Here is a 6289-nt window from a genome sequence, read left to right as displayed (position 1 = left end):
ATGAGCTGGAGGCTGTGCTGTGCTGTGTATGTTGCAAGCGTGGCCACAACCGTAGCGAATCTGCCAAAGCTTGATCGCCGTTCGACAGTGAACGCAATGGAGGTTCCGATTTGCATGCGAACGTTGGGTGTATTCGAAGGGGAAGGGGGGGGGGGGGGGGGTCTTAAACATCGATTATGTGCTTGGCTTGGTTATGCTCAACGGATGCAGCATAGATCCGTATAGTTCAGCCATTTGGTGATGGTCACGTGCAGTTTTGTTTTGGAAAAAATGAATCTCGATTTGACGCTTGGAGCATTGGAATAGGAAGGATCCTGCGACAGTCACTAACATTAATTAATCATGATCTCTAGTGACTACTGAGTTGAGTTTAATAACCAAAATCGTCTAAAGATCATTTAACACACTGTATTCCAACTAGTTTTGCTCTTTAAAGTGCTTCTACAAACGTAATTTATCTTGGAATCATTAATGAAGCATTTCGTGAACCCATCATCCCACGATTTTCGAAGTGTCCGGAGTTGGAGGATCTTAATACTGACACACATTTCGTTTCCCCCCGATCAAAAATGCTCTAAATGCGGGGTTACACTTTTTAGGAGCCACCTAACCTCTCCACTGGCCTCCTCGGAGTGGGCACAGTTCAATGTACCTTAGGAGGGCAAGGTCAGGTGCGCTGGCGCTGGAGGTGATACGCATCGTTGCATCGCGTGGGTACCCGTGTACGGTATACCGGTATATCACACCATCACACCAGACACCTCAGGGGCTGCCAGAAGAGTCGAAGGTGATTTCAAAACACCCTCTCCGCTCACACGTGACGCGATGTTCCGGACTGAACGTTGGTGCTACTGTGGCGAACCGCTACACCATTTACACGGATGAAGGAATCGGATCAGCTGTTGCTGCTGCTGCTGCTCCGGTAGCAAGCGAAGAGAAACCACCACTCGGACCACCGCAGGCCGGAACTCGGCGGCAAACAACTTCTTTAATCGCTGAAACGCTCCATCCGATAGCTTCGGTGGTCGATCGGCGTGCAACGGCAGCAACAGCACCAGGTCACGCGGGCAAAACAAAACAAAATCAACCAACCAGCGCCACCATCCCCAAACCGCCGTGGCGGTGCCGTTACAAGCCGTTCAAGGTCGATCTGGCCACCCTTCCCGCCCCACTGGTGGAGGACACTATTTTCGCTTCATTTTTCCGCCATTCCGCCGCGCAGCCATTACGCAACAGCGAAGCAGCAGCAGCAGCAGCAGCAGCGGCAACAACAATAACGAAACAAGGTGGCGGAATTCGAGTTTATTGCTAAACTGTTGTGGTCATTTGCTTACCACCAAGCGCAAAGCAAGCAAAGCGCGATCGATCGATCGCGACCGATCACGCCTCACGCCTGGCCTTGAGATTGCCGCTGCGCAGCGCACCGCTTTCCTCTTCCTCTCTCTCTCTCTGTGGGTTTGCTTTTCCTCATCCGATCTCGTGAGGTGTTCGAGTTTCGTGTCTTCTGACACCGCCAGGCAGATCATCGATTAGATATGATTCGAAAAAGAGCAATTCCAATCCGGTGCCGCTCTCTCTCTCTCTCGAGATGCGAGATAAGGCACGCAGTAACTATCCAGAGCCGTCACACGCCTATCACAAGTTGTCGACGCGACGAGCTGTGTCACTTCAAGGGCAACTCCTTCTCTTTGCCATCCCAAGATACTGACTACCGATGGCTGCACCGACCGGGGGAAACCGATACCACACGCTGACCGATTTGGTTTTTGGCAACTTTTGCGTTGGTCGCAGACAACTAGCCCTGCACCCCTTACTCACTCCCCTTCCACACGACACACATTTCATCCAGGAGTCCACTGTGCGAATGTAGGTGAAAGGCTAAAGCCCTCGGGGGATCGGGATTTTTTTTTCGGAGGGGACTCAAAAAACTGGAAGCTCTGCCAAGCCCCTGACGCTTCACCGATTCGCTTCTTGTGGTCTGGAAGGAGAAGCCGATTTGTGGGTCGATGAACCGACGGTGCGGCGTATCCTTGAGCCACTACAGGCCATTGAGTGGCTTTTGGGCTTTCGAAACGTACGTGATCGTGCGTTCCGGCTTCTCGGTGGCGGTGGCGGCGGCGACGGCGACGGCAACGGTGAGCTTTCATCATGTCCGCCCCATTCCGCCAACTACACCAGGGCAGAGGGGCTGTTGGTATCTTTAAGTGTCTTCACTGGAAAGGAAACCGACGCAAGGAAAGCCCTATAGGCTTACAGGCAGCATGCATTGCAGCTTCCGTTTGAACGATCTCGCTTAATATCCCATTAAAACCGCATCCACCTCATCGCATATGCTGCAGCCCGTCATGATGATGATGATGATGATGATGATGAAGAGCTCTGATCACTCTCTGCTGAGACGGATGCACCGCGGTTGCTGGCTGGATTTTCCTTAATGCATCGCGGCATGCCCTGATCGGATGCAACCGATCATCATCATCATCATCAGCAGCAGCAGCAGCATCATTCGATCGCTTTTCGTTGCCGCAGCGGTTCTACCACGTCCTCGCCGCACCATCGTTCAGATGACGAAACGATCAGCAGCGAGAGACAGAGAGACAGAGAGAGCGAACGAAGACGAGACGAGATCAAGAGCTGCAAACTGCAACCGACGACGATGTGTGATCGTTCAGCTGAGGATCACCGCAAGATGGAGCAAAGGGTAATCGGGGAACGGAGGAAACCCACGCACATACACACGCATTCGCGTAGTTTGTCTGTGTGCGGAGCGCATGAAGAGCGCGCATTGCGCGAAGTGAAGTGATACTCGCGCAATGCGCGCGCTCGAGACTCCCCGCGAAACGGTGGCCAACCGGCGCTTGCTGGGGGGGGGGGGGGGGGGGGGCTGGAAGGGATGACCACGGTGACGGCGGCGGCGGTGGCGGCGGCCGTTGCAGCCTTGAATTCGTACGTCGAACTGCAGCGAGCAGCAGCAGCGCAGCAGCGACGAGCAGCGGGCAAGCCGAGCAAGCCGAGCGCATTTACTACTTCGCGACCAAGACGACGGGGTAATGTATAAATATAGCGGCGGCGGCGGCGGCGAAACCTCCCCCCTCCCCCTTGCGCCTCGTGCGCTTGCGCTTGCCCGCTGCCACCTGCACCGCATGCGGCTGCACTCGTTGCATTCGACGCCACGACTGTCTTCTCTTCCCCGCACCACCCCTTTATGTCCGTGATTCTCAGCGTCTTCGCGCGCGTGTTGCGTTTTTGCTTCAGTTTCGCGACTGGCGCACACACATGCACACACGAGGATCGATCGCCGATGGTCACTCAACGGAGAGGCGCAGAAGCACAGATCGTACACTGCACGGTACTCATCTCCGAGCAGCAGCAGCAGCAGCAGCAGCAGCAGCAGATTGACGCCACAAATCGCAGATTCGCGAGCCGCTGGACAAGCGTAGCGTGGTTGTCTGTGTCTCTCTTTCTGGCGCTTAGTTGCGGCCTTACTGCGACCGGAAAGTGCGATGTTGCTCAACTCTTATACGTGCGTTAGCTGCGATCGGAGTAGAGTGACCACCGCGGTTCGGATGCAGCAGCAGGTCGCTGTTTGTCTGTGGTAATCGATCAAATGCAAACTCCTTTGGTGTTCCTTTTGTTCCGTTTTCGATGGATTTATGGACTCAAAGCTCAAAACAGACGTCAGATGCTACCAAGACTGCCAAATATTAGACTAAAATATGAAATAGGACATCAAATATTGAATTAAAAGTAATGAACATAAACGTAGTCATTAGTTTATGAGAGTAGTATCCTGAGAATCAAAATGCTGAAGGATCCCAACAGGGAATAACATTTCACACTAAGCAACAGTAGGAACTCACCTTCCTCCATTCACACCACATTCTCGGTAGACCTGGCCTCACGTCACCATTCAGCCTGCATACAGATGACGGACGGACGGACGGTTTCATTGCTCCCTCGCAGTCCCCGGAAGCAACGCGACCACCGAAGGCAACGCTGATCCTCCTGGATGATCTCACTCGCTGATAACAGATCATTCATTCACGCCCAACGCGTGGTACTACTCATCCTATCAGTCCGAGCTAATCTCGTTACCGTCCTCCTTCCCCGTGAGTGTTTGTTGCCATTTTTGGAAGCTGCAAGATGGAACAGAGCATTGTTTTGATTTGCATTTCCTCCATTCCTTCAAATGGAACTGAACGGAAACCATTGAACTCGTTCGAACGGGGTGAATGAATCCTCCACAATCCGTTAGTGACTGCTCCGGGTAAACGACGTTTTGCTAGTTCCCTTTTTCCCAGATTTGCGCGATCAGCGAGAACGATCTTATCATCATGGTGCTCTAGGAGCAGCAGCAGCAGCAGCACCACGCATTCCCCGGATGTGATGAGCACTCCTCGGGGTCAGCTGGATGGTGCTTATCACTGGGATGAACGGTTCGATTGATTAGATTGATTACAAAGTGGCGTCCTGCCGTCTCCCTGAACCCGCGTTGGGTTTCTGATCCAAACAAACACCCCAACCAGCACATTGAACTCCCGGCTGGAAGAAGATTGATTGCGACGCCACACTATTTGGAAAATTTTACCCATCAGTGAACATGCTAATGGGGCCTCGGCGCTTCGGTTTCCTCCGCACCCGGTAGTCCGTGTTCACCGGTGATCAATAAAACATTTTGGGTTCACTGGTATTGGCCGTTCCGAATAAACATTATCGCGGTTTCGTACCGGGTCACGTGGCACTCTGGCTGGGCGCTGTCTGAATCTCGAATCTGGCCACGAGCTGGTGGAAGATGATGAGCAGATGAGGTACGAACTCGACTGTCGCGTGGTTGAATCGTGTGTCACTAAAAAATTATTCGATTATCGGTACTAATTATCACGCTATCTACCTTTAATGGACTCGTTCAAAATGTGAAAAGGATTCGTTAAAATTGTTTGTGAAGGTACTTACCGCTTCGCTCAGTTTCTGTCATCCTTAACGAACAAATCACTGCCAATGAGACAGTCTGCAAATAACGATTGTTTTTTTGTTTTGATTGGAAAAACAGAAACCAGAGGTCTCGTATGGCCACTGACCTTCGATCCTTACTCCCTGGGCACTCTATGAACATACCGTTTGTCCTGAAATGCTTCAATAAGTTTGCCCAAAATCAATTAATTTCCAATTCGATGCTTTTGCTTTTGGTTCTCGATTTCGATGTTCATTTCGGGGCCACCAGCACAGCAGACAGGTTGTCTACCACCTGCCTGCCTGCCTGCCTGCCTGCCATTCTGTCTCCATCATTTGGTCGCTTGTCACCGTTTAAAGTGCAACAACACAGCAACTGACACAGGCTGGTTCGTGTTGTTCCGCAACAAACACTCCCTCTCCTTAGCTCCGAAACAGGAAACCTGTCCAACAACACAGCTCGTGTTAACATGGATCTCGTGCGTGCGACCACGACGACGACGAGGTGCGTGTTTTCATTTTCACGCCAAACATCGTGCCAAACCCGTGACACCGAATGCGACTGCGAACGAAGGAGGAGGAGGAGGACGAGAAGCTTTGTTCCACCTCCGGAGATTCATCCGGCGCATACCACCGGGGGACCAATCTGACGGATGTGGGTCAAACTTATCCGTGGACACCCCGTGGTGTGCTCTGTGTCTCTGTGTGTACTGGCGCGTCCGCGATCGGATTAAATGCACATTCCGCGAACGATCTGGCTGGCCGCCCATTAGCGTATATGCGGGTGGGTCCCGAACTGGAGTGTGCTGCTGTTGTTGTTTTAAGGTTGGCGCTTGTTGGCCATTTTATTATTAAAATGGACTCCTTGCCTCTCTCTCTCTCGCGCATGTGGCTCCTGCTCATGGAGACGCACGATCTTTTACGGAAATTTCGTTCCCCCGGGGGTCTATATATGGTCTGGGGAACGGAAAGAGGGCAAAATTGAGGGGAGAGATGGCCAACGGACCGATGGGTACGTGACAAATGGGAGAACAGGAACAACAAAAACAACCGAATGCGCATCGTGGCGCGAAACGATCCGGAGCAGCAGTTCATTTGCCTCATTATTGTGCGGCTGCAGCCGGCCTGCGGGGACTCTTCGTTTCTCGGATCACTTCTTCTTCCTCGAACGAACTGCGATTCTTCCCCTCGAGAGCGCGACCAATCACATCGCACCGACCTCATCGTCAGTCGTCAGAATGCGGAGCAGGAGAAGAAAAGGATATTTATTAATCGTAGTCGATGAGCGTACGGGTGATAAAAATTAATTTGCTCAATCGTCGTCGTCGTCGTCGTCGCC

Source organism: Anopheles aquasalis, chromosome 3, assembly GCF_943734665.1.
Source record: "Anopheles aquasalis chromosome 3, idAnoAquaMG_Q_19, whole genome shotgun sequence".
Lineage (NCBI taxonomy): Eukaryota > Metazoa > Arthropoda > Insecta > Diptera > Culicidae > Anopheles > Anopheles aquasalis.
Note: the sequence above shows the minus strand (reverse complement) of the source record.